Source organism: Bos indicus, chromosome 21 (assembly GCF_029378745.1).
Source record: "Bos indicus isolate NIAB-ARS_2022 breed Sahiwal x Tharparkar chromosome 21, NIAB-ARS_B.indTharparkar_mat_pri_1.0, whole genome shotgun sequence".
Lineage (NCBI taxonomy): Eukaryota > Metazoa > Chordata > Mammalia > Artiodactyla > Bovidae > Bos > Bos indicus.
The window spans coordinates 46,789,638-46,812,017 of record NC_091780.1 but is presented as its reverse complement, the minus strand read 5'-3'; positions in this window follow the sequence as shown (position 1 = coordinate 46,812,017).

Genomic DNA, 22,380 nt, shown 5'->3' with positions numbered 1-22,380 from the left:
GGTACTTTTACATGGTTGTAATGCATCAAAAACTCTAAAATAAAAGGGCACATGTGTTCAAAGTTGCATAAATCAAGTCAAGAGGCTTATAAGGAATTGGCAAGATTAAATGAATGGCAGAAATTTAAATTCGATTTACATGTTACCATAAAACTGAAGTTTACAAAAAAGGATTTAAACTTTCGTTAAAATTTCTAAAATGCTAAAATGGTAGGTAAAACTAGAAATGAGCTTGGAAATAATGAAGCAACAGCATCATATACTGAAGCCAGTATTCATCTTAGGAAACTGACAAAAATAATCCTAGAAAGCTAAAGAGTTGACAAAAGTGTAGATGAGTTGAAGAAATCTGTATAAGGCCAAATATTTATTTAAAAAATAACTAAAATTTTGGGTAAAATATGACATTTTATGAATATAAAATTTGTCTATGAGAAGATTAAAGTATCCATAGGTTTTGATACGTTATGGTTCTTCAAAATGCTGTTATAAAAAGCCAATAAAAACAGACCAACTATGACTATCCTATAAAAATTGTGTAAGTTGTATAAATAGTTAAAAGAAACTTGTTTTGATCATTACATTTGGTAAATCTGACAAATTAGTGATTCAGTGTTTGATCATTTGATGAATTAATTTTGCAGGATTGATTTTTGGCTAATGAGTCAGTTTCTTTTCTACAGTTTCTTTTATTTACCGTTTCCAAAACCTGTTGCAGTGCTTGATATGCAGAAGGTGCTCAATAAACAGTGGGGTGAATGAAGGAACTGGGGGTGGAGGTGGGGGGTGGGTAACATAAAGGCAAAGACCATCAGGGTTCTTGGTTTCAGGAAGCTTACCTTCTCTATGGAGTGGTGGTTCAACTCTTTTTCAGTTACTCTTTATATGACTATGGGGTGATTTCATCTTTGTGTCGTACTTGTTCTTCGTTCATTGGAGCAAGTTTACCCTACTGTTACATTTGATGTTTAAATGGAAATAGAATTTCATTCCACAGAGAGGTGAAGATCTTTTTTTTTTCTTTTTAATGTTTTTTTTTTTCTTCTGTCCCCTCAACTCGTCTCCTTGTCCATAATTAGAAGTGAAAGGAAATGAGGTAAAGGTAAACCCACCCCAAACTTAACAGAGTCAACAGATGACTCTAGGCCATGTAGACAGAGAGCCCGGCCCCTCGCGCACAGCCGGCGTCATCCTGAGCTTGTGGGGAGCGCTGTACAGTAAGAGCCAGAGGCTTTTCCTGTGCAGTGAGTTGGAATTAAACATGCTAATTTGAGGTCTCTTTCAAGTATTTTGTTTAACTCCATTGGCCTTTAATTCCTTTATATTGCATCATTTAATGTAATGTTATTTATATATGAAGCATGTTATGCTTATTAACCAATGTGCAAAAATCCAAAGTACAGATTTTCTGTAATGGGCTAATTACAGGACTTTAAAGCCACCTACTGAGTTTTGCTGAGCCTCACAACAGGTTCACTGAACTGGATAAATTTATTCAAACGTGTGGAAATGAACCCCATTCTATGTGCAATGGTACTGGGAAAACACACAAATTATACCTCAATACCAGTTTAATGGGTCAAACAGTGAACCTGAATACTGAACTTATCTACATCTTAAACTAGTGGGGAGGCCTGTGGTAAGAAAGGGACGTGCCCATTCAAGGGAGTTTCTCCCTGTTTGTAAACAGTGGTAATAAAACAATAAGCCTGGCAATTAGGAGCCAGTTCTCCACACTCAGGAAACAGAGGTGGGTTGCCTTCCAGTGACCTTTGAAAATACACAACTTTCATAATCCAACCTGAGTGGAATGGAGTGACGAAAGCTCGGCAAACACATCTCAAGCACAGCCCTTTAATCTTTTCTGTGGAGAACGAGAGGCGCCTTTTCTTGTGTCATGGTTTAGGAAGAATTCCGCACAGGGTGTTCAGAGTTAGACACACAAATAAGGTATAAATATGTGGTGGAATTAAACACTCCAAACCAGCTTTTTACCCCTGAGCTTGATCAAACCAACAGGGTAAGCTGATCATGTTAGTATTAATTCTTCATGAATCCATTCTTAAATGAATTTTTTTTTTTGCATTTGAGAGTTTCAGAGGACTTTATACTCAAACTTCATAGCACAATAATTAGAATTATTATCCATTATAAGAACATAAAAATTGGTTGGGGGTAGGGTTAGGAAAAGAAAACAGAGGCTAGATGGAGGTTTGAGAACCTTGTCGGGGACAGAGTTGAAAGAAAAGACCCTGCTATGTTGCATTATGACCAATGGAAGTACTGTTTTCCAGTAGGTAAGTAAACACACACACACATGTATTCTTATATGATCATTTATATCCCTTAGCTGAAGATGGAAATAGCAACCCATTCCAGTGTCCTTGCCAGGAGAATCCCAGGGACGGGGGAGCCTTGTGGGCTACCGTCTGTGGGGTCGCACAGAGTCGGATACGACTGATGTGACTTAGCAGCAGCAGCAGCAGCTGAAGATGGACATTGCTTTTATTATTTAATAGATTCCAGTAGTAGATCTATTAATTTTGTCATGAAAGGGAAAAGAAGGTCATTTCCAAGCCTGAAAGAGTTCCAGTCTTATCCTCAGGGCACCTTATTGACAACGTACAATCCACCCAGTGGCTGACAGTTTGGTGTTGATAACCTAATTCATGCCCATCTTTTTAGGGTGATGCTGGTACGTCAGCTCTCAAAGCAATGAGCCTGGGTTTTCAGAGCTCTCCCAAAGTGCCATGTATACCAATGAAAAGAGAGTTCTCCAGGAAATGAGGTGTGACGCAGGTCAGCTTCGCCAAGACTCTCGGACCAAGAAATAAAAATTTAAATATGAAATACTAAAATTTAACACATGACTGAAACAAAATAAATGGTGTACCAGTGAAAGCATTTGAGGTAATTAATCAATGCTGTGTTTGTACATATCATTAAATATATTATACTCAGTTTAGATTTGATTTCTATGCTCCTTTTATAAAGAGTTAAAAGAAAATACATTTGAATTCACGCTGATACCGAAAACATGCTCCTAGTTTCTAGTTTTTTTTTGGATTTCAAATCATTTCCATTAACAAACAGCTATTTGCCCTCTAATAAAATATGTCATTATGCTTTATTCACATCGCACAAAAGAATCACTGAAAAATCGCCCCAATGATGGCCAATAATTACACATTTTGCTCCTGTGCTAGCGATGAAGAAATCTGTTCATTGGAGAAAGCAGGTGCTGGGGCATCAAGCTAATAGTCAATGTGAGCCATGGTAATTAGCCACTGCGATTGCTAAAATTAACAATTAGCTAACATGCAATTCTCTTTTTTGCAGGCTGCAGTTTACTTTGTATAATCCTTGCATGTTCTTAGTAATTATTCTGACAGCTTATTATTTTTATTTTTTCTGGTTTGAACACAGCTTTAACATTTGCATTGGGCAACCCAAATGTTCAACAGGCAGGGACGAAACAACTGCTTGACTAGGCATTTTTCTGAGGCCACATTTGGTGGTTTTCTTAACTTTTCCTGGTTGGGGAGGGGAGTGGTTAGGGGTGAGAGCTCTGATTCTTTCACAGCTATTGTCTTCTCCCCTCAGGCCTTCCTCCAGGGCAGCACACACGGCATCCAGAAGCTTTTAGAGGGAAAACTACCCAGTCAGCGGCAATTTAAACTTGAAGGGAATGACTCCAGGGATGAAGTGCCACAGTCAAGCTAGTCAAAACATCTTCTTTTCATTCTTCTTCCCTGGAGCGTGTCTTTGGTTAATACATTCGCTGCCCCCCACATGATACCCTCCATCTCCCCTTTTTGAGGGAGAAAATGTAGCATCCTGTGTGGATTGTTCTTGTCGGGGGCTATCAGTTTAGTCGCTCAGTCGTGTCTGATTATTTGCAACTCCATGGACTGCAGCACTCCAGGCCTCCCTGTCCATCACCAATTCTGGGAGCTTGCTCAAACTCATATCCATCGAGTCGGGTGATGCCATCCAACCATTTCATCCTCTGTCATCCCCTTCTCCTCCTGCCTTCAATCTTTCCCAGCATCAGGGTCTTTTCCAATGAGTCAGTTCTTCTCATCAGGTGGCCAAAGTAGTGAAGTTTCAGCTTCAGCATCAGTCCATTGAATATTCAGGACTGATTTCCTTTAGGATTAACTGGTTTGATCTCCTGTTTGGGGGGCTATACACTGAGGTAGTATTATTGCTGGAGCCTTCCAGTGGAATAAGTCTGATGAAGCCTCAGCCTACATGTGAAAGGAAAAAGAAAAATTAAACAGCAAGGGAGTGATTTGTTTTCAGAAGACTTCTGGGAGGTGAGATGTGATGAAAGCTCTTGTAGCATTTAAGTAAGATAAACTGTGGCAACAACTTCAGCAAACTACTCTTCCAGACTGTGTTAGTTTCCTATTGTTGTTCAGCTGATAAGTCGTGTCTAACTCTTTGCAACCCCACGAACTGCAGCACGCCTTCCCTGTCCTGCAGTATCTCCCTGAGTTTGCTCAAACCCCTGTCTATTGAGTCAGTGATGCCATCCAACCATCTCATCCTCTGTCGCTCCCTTCTCTTACCCAGCATCAGGGTCTTTTCCAGTGAGTTGGCTTTTCTCATCAGAGGTCTGGAAGGGGTCGCACTGGGCTAGAATCAAGGTGTCACCAGGGCTGTGTTCCTTTCCTCGCCTTTTCCAACTTCTAGAGTCTACCCACACTCCTTGGGTTGTGTCTCTTCAGAGCCACATTTTCTTTCACTGTTCTTCGGTAGTCACATTTCCTTCTGACCATGAGTGGGAAAGAGTCTCTGGTTTAAGGATCTACATTATTACACTGGGCCCACATGGATGAGCCAAGATCATCTCCTCATCATAAATCCGTAACTCAGTCATATCTGCAGCGTTTTTTTTGCCGTGTAAGGTAACCCATCCACAGGGTCAGGGGACATCTTTGGTGGGGGGGCATTATTCTGCCTGTCACACAAACCCATGCAAAATATACATACGGTAGTTAAGTTTCTATTTCTCTACAGCTGTGAGTCATTGCACATTTAATGTCAGGGAACTGGATTATTGAGGAGTGGTGGGCGTTGGAGGCCGGGGGCAGTGGATTTCCATGGCTTCCATAGACAATAACTCTGTATGGCCCTTCTGTGCCAGGTGTCTTAACTAACACAGAACCAGCATAGGCCAGGCTTTGTCCTGTCCCTCCCTCCTAGGCTCCTGAGTTTGGAGGGCCTTTTCAGCCTCTTGATAAGAGGGCTGCCTCTTAGAGCACGGGCATAGCCAGGCTAAGAGCTATCATCATGTGTTCTGTGCTTTATTATGGTGTTGGGCTGTAACACGCTGCTTTACTGTGTGAATGAGTGACATGGATTGCTGTCCACAGAAACTCTGAATACTAGGAAGAAACACCACCCACTGTAGCCCTGACTTCTAAAATGCAGTGATGGGAGAGGCAAAGCTCTGGTGGAAGTTCAGGCCATCCAAGATGGCTGTTCTCTTGCTCTCTGTGCATCCCTCCTTTGCCCAGAACCTGCTTCACCTACATCCTGCTCACCTGACTGACCCTTACCTATTTGCCCCTGCCTCAGCTGGTGATTATCCTAGCTTTAGCTCAGAACTCTCCAATGCTTATCAAAGGGTTGGTGAGGGGGGGGGTGCAGCTTTCTGGTTTCCACGGTAACTGATGCGCCAATCTGATATCAATTTCCCCAACTGGTAACCTCCCCATGCTGCGAAGAGCGAGGACGGCCACCATGTTCTGCCCACAGCCTGGCCGCCAGCAGCACACAGTGGTGGTGGGGTGTCGCTTCAGGACTGCTTCCGACGTATAAGCTCCCCCTAAGTTTTAAACCACTGATATCTCTGTTACTGGTGCCAAGCTTGTTCTTTGGTCTTGGAGCTGGGGAAGGACAGGCCTGATAGACGTTCAGGGTGCAGCCCAACAGGCGGATTTCTGGGAAGTGCTGAGACCTCATCTGTGTAGGGTATGACCCGGTTGTTGGGGCTCAGAAGGGCTTCTGCAGACATGAGGATAAGCCTGGGGAACCGGACCTTGGGGCTGGCTGTGGGCTGCAGAGGCTGAGGAGGGCCAGGCTTTGGAGGAGAGGTCAAGGAGGTGAGCAGTGGCAGAGGCTGGGGCCAGACTTGCGGTGGTGAAACATAGCAACGTGTTGTTTGTTTAAACGGGAGGAAACTGGAATGAGCAGAGTCTGCCCAGAAGAGTGAAGCAGGCAGGAGTCAAACATCCAGAGAACAACCTGCTACCGAGTTGAACTGAGGTGAGATCTCACCCAGTCCCAAATGTTCCTGGTCAGGCAGCAAAAGAGGTGGGGGGTCTGAGATGTGCCTTGGCTTAAGAAAATCTCTCCAAAACAGAAACGCGTTGGATTTTTTGCTTTACGAGATAATTCATCAAATTGGTTGTTGGTATAGTGAGCTCCTCTGGTATACCTGAAACAGAATTCTAACCACAGAAATTGTACTGCACACTCCCAAAAGCATATCTGTTGCATAAAGTGAGCCTCACACACAAGCCAAGATTCTTGAAAAATAGCAGACCAAGGGAAATTTGGAGCCAGAGCTTAAGAATGTTTTGCTAAAGATTTTAAGGGGTTTGCCTCAACTTGAGAGACTGGCCAAGATATAGAGATGGTATTTTCAGTGGTGTAGCAAGGTCATCAGAATGATAGCAATAAAGCTGGGGAATGTGTGTAAGCAAATATGTGTTCTAATAAGGAGGCATCTCCCCAGAGGACTGTCCTTATTTCACACAAGAACAATTGTAGCTTCCGTAGAGGAGCTACTCTGGCTTAGAGCAGGTGTACCACCTTCATTCTCCATGACCCCCACTGTTTTTTACTGCTGGCTTCTTAACAGTATTTAGTATTTAGGTTATTATTATTATTGATTTACAGATGCCAAGCCACATTGTGTTAGAACATAGTTTTAAGTTCCCAGAGGCAGGCCGAGTAGACTTGGGAATAGTACCTAGACTTCCTAGAATCGTACTCTGAAGCTGGTGTCTCTGGGCCGTGTGTGCACAGTATTGGGGTGAGAGTGGAGTGCAGAAGGTGGTTGGGTAGGCAGGGAGGGATATGGCAAGGGAGAGGCTGGTATTTAGAAAACAGTCATATATGCTTCTCAAGGGGCGAGGGCCTGTGCAACCCTGGGACTTGGGCATCACAGAAGATTCTTAAAGACAGGCTTCAGTGAATAAAAATTATTGAACCAGATGCTACCTGGTGGCGAGGGATAGCTGAGGAAAAGGGGAACTGTTAAGGGTCACTGTGTTGTTGCTCTTTAGTCACTAAGTCGTGTGTGTCCAACTCTTTGTGACCCCCATGGACGGCAGCAGCCAGGCTCCTCTGTCCTCCACTAACTCCCAGAGTTTGCTCAAATTCATGTCCACTGAGTCGGTGGTGCTGTCTAACCATCTCATCCTCTGCCACCCGCTTCTTCTTTTTTTGCCTTCAATCTTTCCCAGCATCACGGTCTTCTCCAATGAGTTGGCTCTTCACATCAGGTGACCAAAGTATTGGAGTTTCAGCTTCAGCATCAGTCCTTCCAATGAATATTCAGGGATGATTAAAGGAAATGGAAGAACAGGGCGCTAAGTAGCCAGGAAGAAGACTACTCCCCTCAATTTAGATAGTTTTTGTAAGTGAGGTAAGCAGTCAAGTTTATGTTTGGTAAAATTACTTATGTGCCTATCTGTCAAGTGCAGCACAGGACAGGAATCATAGTTCCTCAAGTTCTCCAGCATAAGAAACTTTAGACCCAGCCTAGAGCACTTCACCAAAGAAGGAAATGGCAACCCACTCCAGTGTTATTGCCTGGAGAATCCCAGGGACGGGGGAGCCTGGTGGGCTGCCGTCTATGGGGTTGCACAGAGTCAGACACAACTGAAGTGACTTAGCAGCAGCAGAGCACTTCACCGGGGAATGCCATGCCTCACAGATTGTAACCAGAACCACCCCACCTTTGCCCACCACCTGCAAGCGGCTCTGCCATCATCCTTCAGCCTCATTCTCTCACACTTTATACCGGGATGTAGTTCACTATTACATGGAGAGGCAATGGAAGTTGGGTAGGTCACCTTAGGGAAAGATGGCAGTAGAAATGTATTGTAAGTTCATTCAGATCGATGGTATCCACTTCAGGACAAAATATCAGGTAGAAAGAATAATAGCATGGAAGAGGATGTAGGGGTGTGTTGTGGGTCTGTATTTTCTAGGGACCCTCAGAAAATGTTTGCTCTTGGTTCTTTTTCATTCGGTGTTGTTCCCAGTGTTTATCAACACTTCGCTTCCTCCTCTTTCATTCAGTACATAGTTTGGTAAGTTTGCATTTGCCCCTTGTTTCAAGCCAGGGTGACAGAACAATGTTTTGTCTATGGGTTCCATTTTTCCAATGCACTCTTTGCTGCTGTCTTTTCTTCCTCCCAATTACTGATCTTAGATCAAGATATCCAGCATTTTGTCATATGCTTAGTAATGTTCTGCACATCTTGAGGTTACCTGGGTAAGGAGGTCATTGGGTTCTTATCTGACCCATGGCTAATCAGTCTGTGACTGATGGGCTGCTTCTTATAGACTGCCCAAATCCTGGAGATATGTTGCCTGCACAATAAAGCCATGTGAGAGGCGACATCACTGCAAAACTTTACCACTATGGAAACAGGAAATACCACTTATATTAGATCAGGGGAAAAAGAACCTAGCATCAAAAATTTAGGCTTGGATTCACTAAGTCCATATGTCCTAATCCTAATTTAGGTACTATCTGGGCAGTGTTGATAGCAGGCTAAACACTGCAATAGCTCAGTGAGATGCAGAGTCCAGTCATACAATAAAATACTATTGATTTTATGTCTCTCAATAAAACATTAAGCAGTCCAGTATTTTATTGAGACTTCTAAATGTGGAAATCTAATTTTAAATCTTACCCATTAAATGTCTCTACACTAGTGTTTTGGATGATCTAATGAGTGGCACCATTTATAGGCCATAAGGTTATAATCTGAATTTTTGAACTGTAAAGAAAGTACCAGTATGCTGACTAACTAATGAGCTTTTTAATGATGGGAAATAGATAAAGCTTAAAATGCGGAATGCTTATCAAGGACCTCAGACAATAGCAAAGTGGAGCAATTTAGAAGTACTTACCAGTGCTACTGCTGTGACAGTGAGAAGTGAACTATTTTCTTTCATTTTAAAGCACTGCTTTTCATACATGGGAGTAATTTCTATATTTTCTTAACTAAAATTAAATGTCCTGATATAATCCCCTTTTCAATAGAGTTCAAAATACAAATAACCTATTGATGACACTTGTGATCAAGTGAAAGAAAATGCCTTTAAAAGCAGGGAAATATCTGAGTATCAGCATGGGATGATGGCTGAGACTTCACTCAGGGAAGGTCTTCCTTGGAGCAGCTTTCAACACAGGCGTGCTGCCTGGCGAGGCTGGCGGGCCCTGGGTGGGCTGACCCAGCATCACCACCACAGGTGACTTACAGCAAGTGTGCACTTCCACAGAGAGTGTCTGAGGTTTGCCTGTGACTGCCTTTGCCCGTGTATTCCGCAGCATAAAAGGAATTAATATAATAACACGTTCTTTTGTGGAGGCTCTATCTCAGGACTCCAGAACATGGCACCCGGACATCTCTGGGATATGGGACCAGCCTAGGAAAGGTGAACCATTTCAGAGCACCTGGGTCCACAGGCTGCTCTTGGAGTCTGAATGTGCACCCTCCTCGATTTAAAAACTCCAAGTCCAGGGACTCCCTGGTGGTCCAGTGGCTAAGACTCCTGGTTCCCAAGGCAGGGGAACCGGTTCGATCCCTGGTCAGGGAACTAGATTCCACCTGCCACGTTAGGCAACTAAGACCCAGTGCAGCCAAATAAATAAATAAATCCCCAAAAATCATAATGAGATGGATCCACCAATTAAAAAGAAAGTCTAAATTTCCATGCTGCTGTTTAGTCACTAAGTCTTTTACAACTCCATGGACTGTAGCCCGCCAGGCTCCTCTGTCCATGGAATTCTCCAGGCAAGAATACTGGAGTGGGTGGTCTGCCTTTCCTTCTCCAGGGCATCTTCCCAACCCAGGAATGGAACCTGTGTCTCCTGTATTGCAGGTGGATCCTTGACCACTGAGTCACAGGGGAAGCCCCCAGAATTCCCATGACCAGAGAGTAAAGGAAAGTCTGGGTTATGCTGTCCTGATGGGACTCTGTGTGTTGTTGCTGCCATTGCTGTTGTTAATAAGAAACTAGACTGAGCCTGTCTTTTCCTTCTCAGGAAGTGCGATTTCTAGCTGGCTCATTTAATTACTCTCTATTGGACAATGGAAAGGCCCCCAGAGAGTGGGGCTTTCATGGTATTTGACACATGACACAAACCTGCTGGCCCAGACAGTGTCAATCCTCTATAGGAAACAGGAGAAGTGGAAGGAGCAGTGAGGTTGCAAATCCCAGGGTATTAATTGCTAGAGGTGGTGGGGTCTGGTGGCAAGCATGAGGTCTTTGGTGTGTCAGCCCTGAGTTTGAATCCCAGATCTACAGCTGCCTACAAGTTGCTTGACCTCCAAGAGCCGTGGTTCCTTTATGTCTTATGAGCATGAAGACCAAGCCCAAGCCATGTTGGTTTTGTTTGTTGATTTCAAAAGATAAGACAGGAAGATGTCACTGAGTAAGGTCCTGCCAGAAGCCACCTGGCACTGGATTCTCAGCCAGGATAACTCTGCACTGCCTCCTGTCTCATCTCACTCCTCCTCCTCACTTCCTAACTTCCTCTATTAGCTTTTTTTTTTTTTTCCCCCAATTATCTTTTGGCCATGCCATGGGACTTGCAGGATCTTAATTCTCTGACCAGGGCTTGAAAGTGTCCAGTCCTAACCACTGAACTGCCAGAGAATTTCCTCCTTCTCTTTATTCCCCTTTCAATCCTGAAAATCCTCTTTGATTTGAAAACAAATCACCCAAAACTTGCCACTGTTTATTTTAAGATTATTTGACCAGTAAAATGAAAGTTCTCTCCCATCATTCAATTATAATCTACACTTGGATTTACTTGCCTTGTTGTTATTCAGTCACTAACTCGTGTCTGACTCTTTGTGACCCCATGAATTACAGCACTGCAGGCTTCCTTGTCCTTCCCTATCTCCTGGAGTTTGCTCAAACTCATGTCCATTGAGTCGATGATGCCATCTAGCCATCTCATCCTTTGTCACCCCCTTCTCCTTTTCCTCTCAGTCTTTCCCAGCATTGATGACCAAAGTATTGGAGCTTCAGCATCAGTCCTTCTAATGAATATTCAGGGTTGATTTCCTTTACGACTGACTGGTTGGATCTCCTTGCAGTCCAATGGACTCTCGAGAGTCTTCTCCAGCACCACAGTTCAAAAGCATCAATTCTTCAGCGCTCAGCTTTCTTTATGGTCCAACTCTCACATCCATACACGACTACTGGAGAAACCATAGCTTTGACTATATAAAACTTTGTTGGCAAAGTGATGTCTCTGTTTTTAAATATGCTGGTCTAGGTTTGTCATAGCTTTTCTTCCAAGGAGCAAGCATCTTTTAATTTCATGGCTGCAGTCACCATCCACAGTAATTTTGGAGCCCAAGAAAATAAAATCTGTCACTGTTTACATTTTTCCTTACTTGCCTTAGGCAAAACCTTAATTCAGGATTCCCAGCTAGAACACAGAACAATCAGCTACATCTGAATTTCAGATAAGAAATAAATTTGCAGTCTAAGTGTGTTCTGCATAATATTGGTATTTTTATTTGCTAAATCTGTCAACCCTAGTTAACTCAATGTGCGCTAAGTTCTCCATGATAATATCTTGACTTTGTTACTTTCACATCTTACCAATCCCCAGATTGTATTTCTCAAACTGTATCTTATAAATTTGCGTGTCTATAATTAGACTCGTATAATGCAGAGAGGCACGGTTTGCGTGTTTATTCTGCTTTGCTTTTTGCCGGCTCTTCTCTTTCCATGTGTCTCTGCTGTATGGCCTAGACATGAGTTTTGTAGGAGGGGGGTACAGGGGTGGAGCCAAAATCAAGGAAGACATGGAGGGCATCTGTACTCCATGAAATTCCATGAAGTTATACATGTGGTGGGGTCAGATCCTAGCACCACAAATTGGGCCCATTTCTCCTCTTTTTCCTGTCCCCACAGCTACAAGGGCAGGCTGCTGGGCACCTAATGGAGCATTAAAAGAGGCCATTCCTGCAGGAGGCAGGGCTCCTGTGGGTTTGTGTATAGAATACAGGAATCCGTTAATTTGGATGAGAAAAAATGAATCTTTATTTTTATTACCCCTTTCAATTATAGATACAAGCAACAAAAATAATGACTATCAGTACCTGTGATTGTGTTACCAATGGAAATCACAGGATTTTAAAAATAACACACTAAATTATTATCGATATTCAAAACTTCAGTATTCATTATGACTAAAAAATTATAGGAGTTGCTACTTTTGTGCATAGACCTTATTATTAATATTTAAAGCAGTAAGTTCATTAACATTAAATCATCATAGAATTGCTTGTATACAAATTTGCTTTTTAAGTCTTTTGATAACTTTATTTCAGTATAATAGATTTTCTTTGTAATCCTGAGTGTTTTATTTTATTCATGTAAAAGCATTCTGAGAAGAGATCCACAGGTTTCATCAGTTTGCCAGAGGATTCTATGGCACACACAAAAGAAAAAGTTATGAATTTGGACTAAAGGAAGATCTGAGCTCATGTAGATATAATTTACTTTCCCAAATCAATGGTCTCCAGAGCAAGATAGGCAGAACTCTCCTCACTTTGTCTTCTCAATGCCTGCTTCCAACTGAAGACGGACTTGTTATGAATTCCAAGTTGCTTTTAATATTCCTCTTAACCTGAATTTTGGTTGGTTAGAATTGTTTCAAGGAAGTGTGATTTCTGGAGGAGAAGTGTGAAGTCTTGAGGAACACCCAGGAGAGTATAAATGGTAAAAGAAAAAGAGTTAAGACCAGAGCCCAAGTTTGCCTTCACTTCTTGGCTCCATTTTCAAACCCTTTGTGGTTAGGATCACTGTAAAAGCCAATAGGGCACAAAAACTATATTACATAAAAGTGTTGTTGTTTAGTCATGTCCCACGGACTGTAGCCCACCAGTCTTCTCTGTCCATGGGATTCTCCAGGCAAGAATACTGGAGTGGGTTGCCATTTCCTTCTTCAACATAAAAATACTAAGTGTATAAGTATGTTGGGTCAGATAGCAAAATTGTGTTTATTTGATATGTTAGATGCAATCCCTGGGCATTAGCTCCTGTGAATTCTGCTCCCCTCTCCCACCTTGTTGGTGAGCTTGGGAGCTCAGGAAAAGATGGGCTCTGGCTTAGGAAGGAGGTAACCAGTGCAGAGAAAAGGGAACTTTTTACTGCGCACACTCCTTTGTTATTTGTGAGCTTCCAAGGGCTCTGGGAAGGTTGTGAGGAGGCAAGGGGCCTAAAGATGGGGGATTGCATGCTGGAAAACAGGTGCCTTGCTGGGTGGGAAGTGGGGGTGTCTGATCCGGGCTTGGAGGGGCTGTGGTGGTGGGGCCGGGCAGAGGGGGGACTCGAATGAATGAATGCCTGAGGGTTGAACTGGGAGAATAAAGCCATGAAGGAACCGGTCTCATTAAAGAATCCATTTCCCATTTTCAGCAGTTTGCTACATTAACAAGCTGAGCCGTGAAAGGATTAGATCCGCTAAGTGAGAGCCTGCTCTGTGCACCATTGCTAAACACATTTCAGAAAGCAGTGGATTTGCCTTAAATGAGTATCTGCTGGAGGAGCAAAGCCCTAGGAAAACAAAGGGGCGCGCCAGGGTAAGCTAATAATTCCCGCTGTGCTTTAAGGGCAATGAAATGACTGCAGCCCTGAGAACTTTTTCTCCCTCCCCTGCAGTTGGTATAAACATAAGAGCCATTTTGATGATCATATCGACACCTCGGCAGCAAGTGCTTTCCAGGTGCCAACAAAATGTCACTCTGCAAAGGGTTAAATGAACCCAAAGGCCTCAGCCTCAAATATTCTCCTCCTGCGCCCATTTAGTGAGCCCACCTATTAGAGAAAACAATGGGCATAGATTCATATCCTGTCTCCAAATAATCGAATGATACAAGAACAAATCTACCACCAGCTGCTTCGTCCCCTGCTCTGCTTTGACTGGGAGGGGAAAGCCAAGTTGCCAGCCGGGTCTAGCCTGACTCAGGCCCTAACTTGTGAGTCCTGCTATTCTAACCCTTTCTCTTGATCTGCTTTTCAGCCTGTCTCGGAGCACACAGCTCAGAGCAGCAGGGAAGTCGCTTAGCAAAGGGCCACCCACTTGCCTATTATTCCTCTCTCGCCTGTGACATGACACAAGAACAAAGTAGACATTAACCGCTACATTAAACCCAGAAAGAAAGTAATCAGTAACCTGTTATTCCCTTAATAAAGGGAAACACATGCAGTGTGAAATCCAGAAGACTAATCAATAGCCGCAGACAATGCAATGTGCCAAACAAATTGCAAATCAATTAGAATCCTTGTTTTCTTTGAAATGGTTCACTATATCTAAAGCAATTACTCCTTCATTAGACCTAATTTAACAGCATGACTGCCCTGGCTACAACTGGCAGCGTCTGGCTATCAAATGGAAGAATGGCAGCTTATTTCTGTCTGTCTAGCACCAATCAAAAAAAAAAAAAAAATTTGAATTCCTTTATATGAGAGAAACTTTTAATGAATGGGTGGATATTTGTCTTAATCAAAATATCAGTACCCAAATGACGATACCTCCCTCCAAGGAAAATTAAAAGAGAAAAGAACCACAAGAATTACTGAATAAGAATCTGTGATTAAAAAATGTTTTTCTTCTTATTCTACTAAGCCTCATGTAAAGACGACATTTAAGTAGGTAAAGTCTTTTTAGCTTTTCAACCTAACACATCTCTTGATACCAGTTTGAGGACATTTGAGCAGAGAAGCCTCCTGAAACCTTCCAGAATTCAGAATACTCTTGTAAAATGATCGCTCAAAAAAGTTCTAGTTCACTTTATTTGTAAAGCTATTTAAAAAACAGCTTTATTGTGATATGATTTACATACAATAAAATTCACCCACTTAAAATGTACATTTGATGAATTCTGACACATGTGTACAGTCATATAACCACCGCCTCAATCAAGATATACAATATTTCTATCACTCCGATAAGTTCCCATGTCTCCTTTAGCAGAAGGTTCCTGCCCTTCATCCCTGGCACCAGGCAACGTAGGTCTGCTTTCTGTCAGCCCATTTCATTTTTAGGAATAGGTTCCCATCCTGTGGAGGATATGGGACTAGAAAAATAACGGAAATAAGGTTTTTCTGCTGTTACAGGGGGAAATGATTTTATATGACTGGAACAGCAAGTAACAATCTCTCAGAACTGAAGAATAAGATGACAAATTTGGGAAAGTAGATATGCTTAAGGAGATCAAACCATTTCAGAAGCCAAGGTAAAAATTCCTAAATGAACTGAAAAAATCTTAATAGTCCCAACTCCCATTATTAAATCATTAAACCTCAGAGGCTGATCACAGCTCCAAGAATTATCTTTTAATTTTGTTTCTGAATTATTTTCCAGCTATAAAATCAATCCATTTTGATTAAATGAAATCCCAGTCTTACAGAATTACAAAAAGTAGGAAGGAAGGTCCTTGTGTTTCCATTCTTCCTAATAATTTTCAAAAGGCTGTTCTTTATAGCATTGTGGTAATAGCAAAACTTGGAAGCTGTGGGAGTTTGAGCATTAAATTAAGTCACACATGTTCCTGCTTCCCTTCATCCTTCCTTTGCTTCCCTCATAACAGCTTTCACTACCGCCTCCCCTCCTCCTAACCCTTCCTCTTCACCTCACATCAAATGGCTTTTCATTCTCTGCATCCTTTGCCTTTCTTCTTTTATTTTTTTTTTCTTCAAAGTTCAGGCAGGAAAATTCTTGCCCTGAGAGCACCCATGTCTTTTGCAAGCCACCCAACCCATTTCCCATCTCCAGCTCCTCAAAAGAAAATAGTCTGTCAAAACCTTCACATTCTGAACGTCAATTTGTGCTACCCCACAGCACACCCCATCTTGCCCCCTTTAACCTTTCACTATTAACACTGTCACTCAGTCAGATTATTTTTTGTTTCTATTGGGTAGACTAACACTTATAATTTACCCTAGTCAATCAATCAATTAATCAACGAGCATTCACTGAAGGCCCGCTTCCCAGCAAAACCCGATTGCCTGGTTCTGAGAGTGGATGGATTTGTAAGTCTCCTGAGAAAGCATTTGTGATGGTGGGGGATGGGTTGAGGAAGTTATGAAGTTGAATCACCGTCTAAAGGTGACTTCTTTGGCGCGCAGGCTAAGCAAAAGCTGAGGCGAAAGTAAGCAAGAAAGAGGACATTTCTCCTTTTCAACTCTCTGCACAGGGCTTAGAGTGGAAAAGGCTTTGTCATGGACACTGCAGCCACTCCAGCCCCAGGGCTTGGCTGAAAATGGAGTGGCCTCAGGGAGGAAGATGCTATAACTATCTGAAGAGTATTTTTAATTATTTAGATTAAATCTTCCTTAAGCCAGGGCTGTTCATGCTCTCCAAATTTGCAACTCTTCACGTGTAGCACCACCACCCTAACTGCAACCCCCAACCCCACCCAACCTTCCCAGCCGTCCCACCCCCTGCCCAAGTTGTGCCAAAGCTTCGAGACAATTGTCAGCTGACCAGTAGATGAACACTTAGGCCAGGCACATGGGGTTTCAGTTGGTGGTAGTTAAGGAAGAGAGAAGGCTTGGTCTCTGACCAACAAGTTTGTGTGTGCGTGCTGAGTTGCTTCAGTCATATCCAATTCTTTGTGACCCTGTGGACTGTAGCCCATGAGGCTCCTCTGTCCATGGGATTCTCCAGGCAAGAATACTGGAGTGGGTTGCCATGCTCACCTCCAGGGGATTTTCCGACCCAGGGATCAAACCCGAGTCTCTTAAGTCTCCTGAGTTGGCAGGTGGTTTCTTTACTACTAGCGCCACCTGGGAAGCCCAACAAGATGGTGACCACCACATAATTAGATACTGAATACATCAATGTGAGCTCTTCTAAGGAGAGAAATGGCAACTTTTAGCCTTTGTGAGGCAGAGAGACAAGGATCTTTTGGGTTTTCAGTTTCCTAAGACGGAGAAGGCAATGGCAACCCACCCCAGTACTCTTGCCTGGAAAATCCCATGGACGAAGGAGCCTGGTAGGCTGCAGTCCATGAGGTCGCTAAGAGTCGGACACGACTGAGCGACTTCACTTTCACTTCTCACTTTCATGCATGGGAGAAGGAAATGGCAACCCACTCCAGTGTTCTTGCCTGGAGAATCCCAGGGACGGGTGAGCCTGGTGGGCTGCCGTCTATGGGGTCACACAGAGTCAGACACAACTGAAGCGACTTAGCAGCAGCAGCAGCAGCAGCAAGACAGATAAAAATAGATTATAAAAGTTCCCAATAGAGAGTCTTCACAGAAAAGCTTTCACTCATAATTTTTTATCCTGCCGTATTCACTGGTTAAGTCACTGCTGGCAATTTGTGAATTGATAACAGTTATTTAAACGCTTTTTTGCAAACCAGTGTCCAACCAACCTGATGGCTCTGTTTCATAGGCTTTACATCATTCCTGCCCATGGCATGGAGACTGATTCTTGCCAGGGCACAGATAAAAGCCATAACGGAACGGTGACAGAACAAATGAAGCCCGTCCTTCAAAGCAAGTACGGCTCTTTGTTTGTTCTGCTATAGAAAAAGTGAATAGACGGGTCTTTTGCAAACTTTCAGGGTACCAACTTTTTATCTCCTTCTCCCACTCTGGGGAATAATCATTTCATTGAATCTTTTTCCTTGAATCTCTTATTGACCATTAATAGGAGAATTTTATCCACCATGGATGAATGTTAAATAATAGTTTTTTTATATATATATGTATAAATGCGAACCTCCTCTTTACCCGCCTCTGGTGACTCGGCGTCTTGCACCAGCATGGTATCATTCAGCTTCAGTTGCTATAGCATTTTCAAGAACCTCTCTGTTCTTGTCATAAATTATCTTTAAGTGAAAAAAGCTCAAAGGAGGTCTGCAGCAAACTGTATCAAATAATGAATTTGTAAGCGGTGGAAGAAAACACTTATCTTACTCATGCTCTTCTCCCATCGATTGTTCAGTGACCCTTCTTTGGGATACTGATGAGCATAACCCTGAAAAATGTTTGTGTTGTCTTTCTTTAACTGGCAGCCTGCGGGCTGCATGATCTAATAAATATTGGCAGGGCCAAATGAAATAATATAGAAGAGCTTCTCTTCTTTAAAGTCCACAGACCAAGAGACTCTTGTCACTTGTTAATATCTCCATCAAACACTGAAGTGTTAACATATGTGATACGACCACGCAATCAAGTAAGGACCGATTTGTTGACTAATTAAACCAACACAACAAGCTCTTTAGCACCTACAAGTGACAAGTTTAGAGCAGGCAAGTGGAAACTCTCAATTGAGTCCCCTTTTATGAGACTATCATGCCAAATTCAATTCTGACTGAGTAGTATTTGAATGTACTTGACTTCCACCATGTGCTGACATGCTTACAATAATTCATCATGGGTGACAATAGGCCAATATTAGAGATTTATGATATATACAAAACAGTTACAAATGAAATATAGCCCTAACATGGGTCTGCTTTCCTTACCCACTGCCTATTGATATTATAATTAATGGTCAATTACTTAGGGAAAAGAAAATGGAAAATAGTCATTACTGGTTGCAGTCATCATCAGATTTTTTTGGGGGGAGGGGGTGAATTCTGGAGGTAAATGAAACCATTTTCACAGTGATTGCTTCAAAATAATAAATGGACATGGATGCTTGCTGTTCTTGGCTCATTTTAGCAAAGAGAATGAGCTGATAATACAATTTTAAAGAAACCTGAGTGTAAATGAAGCCTGAGAAACAGAAAAGCATCCCAAGGTGTATTTTTGTGCAAGTAGCTAACACATACATGTTACATCTGTATACATATATGCACCTCCCCCCACCTACCACCCAGAGGCTTTATATTCAGTTTTCTTGCTTGTAAATTGAAGCAGTCCCACTAAGTTATTTCTAATATCATTCTGAGCCCCAAAATTTCTTGGCCTCTGATTGATCTGTCTGTATTCAGTTTAGAGAAAGGAGAGGCAGCACACTTCCTGTTGGTTTTGGCCTTCTTCCTCTCTCCGTCCTCTGTATGCTCACTTTTTTGACCTTTATGTACATGTATCCAGATTTTCTGTACCCAGCCCCAGACTTCTGACTGACCCTGTCCTTGCCACCTGGACAATTCCACTTGTGGATAATCGAGACTTGAATGTATCTATAACATATACACCTACAGATATGAATCATGTATTCCAACCCCTTTTTGCCTATAGACATATTAGTACACAAGTCACAGTAGTAGTAGGCCCCCTAGGGCTGTTGAATTAACAGGGAAAACCAACTTGGGACCAATTACAGGTGCTAAAACAGCCCAGGTTCTATGCATCCCAGAGCTGCAGATCAGTAACCTGTATCCCAGATGTTAAACGTCTTCTTGTGTCCCAAATGCCTGACTGGGAACAAGAATCAGCATCTGGTAAGATACCAAATAGGTTCTCATCAAACTTTGAAGTTAACCTCCAAATCGTAAGTGGCCACATCTTGCCCATCAAAATGGCTGTCTGATAATTCCCTCATCTTGTGATGAAATGACTGATACTGTGCCACCTCCTGTCTCCCATCCCCCTTGAAGGCACAATCTTATTTTCCCCTTAATCTCTGGATTTTGTTCATTTTGAGTAGACAGTATAGTCACATAACTCAAAAATAAATATTAAATAAAAGTGTATTCCTTTTTTTTTTTTTTTTTTTTAAAGTGTATTCCTTGAAAAGACTTGATCATCGCTTCATCTCTGTCCACCTTGTTCCCCATCTTCCTTTTTGATCAATTCTTTGATTAGTTTCTTTAGAAAAGTATAAGCAAATATATATCTAATTTTGTTTTTTCCTCCCTTTTTTAACCAAAATGAAGGCTAAGAAGTCCCACAGCCCACCGTCTGAAAGCTGTAGAAGCAAAAATGCTGGTGGTATAACTCAGTTGAAGGCTAAAGACCTGAGAAGCAGGGTGCTGCTGTTACAAGTCCTAGTCTGAAAGCCTCAGAACCAGGAGCACGGATGTGTAACACCTGAGAGCAGGAAAAGACAGTTGTTCCAGCTCACTAAAGGAGAGAGAATTTGTCTTTCCATTCTACTTGGGTTCCCAATGGATTGGATGATGCCTACCTGCATTGGTAAGAGAGATCTTTACTTAAACACCTTCACAGATACACTCAGAACTAGTGTTTTACCAATAATCTGGGCATTTCTTAGCCCAGGCAGGCTGACACATACAATTTGCTATCAAAGAGATACTGTAACTTCTTGATGCCTGTATTCCCAAACTGGGATACATTTACCACCGGTCTTCAAGGACATATACATAAAGATATTTATTTTAATGGCTATAAATTTATTTTGTATCAGAAAAATTAATGATCAATATATTAAACATGAATATTGTTTCTTAGGATGAGTCTTAGATATGAAGCAGTAACTAATTTGGTTTAAAGTCCTTTTAAAGAGAACCATAAAGTAAATAATGAACAAACAATGTGTAGATATGGCCAGAAATATGGTATACAAAAGTTCAAGATTTGGGAAATGTTGCTCCATACAATATACGTATTTCTAAAAAGTACAACGTGTTTTCAAATTAAATTGCTTTAAAACTTTTAGAAAAAGTCACCAATTTAAAAAAAACCTAAAAGAAGTCTTTTCATAACTTGAATCATCACCATAGTATAATCATTCTTTACTGTAAAGATCTCAAAATTTCATGTTTTGGTTTCAAGTTGCTTTAAGAGAAAGACATATGTATTCAAGTTGAGAACCCTGATACAGTATTGGAGAGATAGTTAATGAGTTTCTGTATGTAAACATGGGAAGCACATGGCAATTCCTTTTTCAAAAACTATGCACATTTAAAAATAGTGTATGCAGTTGGGAGAACTTTGGGTTTATAGGTTGATGAGATATTTCAAAGAAAATTTTAGCATGTTTGAAAATATGGTGATTCTCTTTAGTAAATACAGAAATCAAAAAGTTCAGCATAAGAACAGAGTACTAGATTTTTTTATATGTACAGACACGTACACTTTGATTTTTGCTTTCAGTTACAAATTACTGGGAGTAGAAATCTTTATGCTAAAAAAACTGAGAGCTTAGATTTTTTTAAAAATCCATTAATTTTAGTTTCTTTCAAGGTCCAGAGGATTTTTTACAGACTGCTTTAGAGATCAGATGGTCTCTAAAGAAATCAATCCAATTTCAATCGAAGAGCTATGTTGTGTTGGGATTTTTCATATAATCCAACTGCTAAATGATATCAGGGCTACTTTGATTTAAAAGAAGAAATACAGATAACTCACTGTTGTCAAGACTTCTACATTCTGATGAGATCAGCTGACCAAAATCCTTCCCTAAAGAGAAGGAATGCATTTCCATGATCAAGGGGAATCAACATTAATGAAATAACATCTGTATTGATATATTGATAGAATTTTATTTATTTGATAATATCAAACATATTGCTAATGCTCTAAGTAAAAGCCACAAGAGTGAGGATGAAGCATATGAAACATTTCTGCATTGTTCCTGAAACGCAGCTGAGCTCCTCAGGCCTACAGGTACTTCTTCAGCCTGTTGCCCAGAGGACCTCATGACTATACTCTCCAGATTTAGCAGATGGGAAGAGAATAGGATTGTGAATAAGGAGGGCCATCAGTAAGTCTAAATCTAAGAATGTGCTTCTATTGCAAAGGGAAAGGGAAGTAAATTTTTACTTTATTTTTATTGAAGTACAATTGATTTACAATACTGTGTTAGTTTCAGGTATACAGTGAAGTGATTCAGTTATGCATATAAATATATGTAATTATATTCTTTTCTATTATGGGTTGTTCCAAGATACTGACTATAGTTTTCGGTGCTATACAGTAAATCCTTGCTGTTTATCTATTTTGTATAAGGTAGTGTGTATCTGTTAATCCCATACTTTCAATTCATCCCTCCCTACCTTCCCCTTTGCTGCTAAGTCACTTCAGTTGTTTCCAACTCTGTGCGACCCCAGAGACAGCAGCCCACCAGGCTCCCCTGGGCCTGGGATTCTCCAGGCAAGAACACTGGAGTGGGTTGCCATTTCCTTCTCCAATGCATGAAAGTGAAAAGTGAAAGTGAAGTCGCTCAGTTGTGTC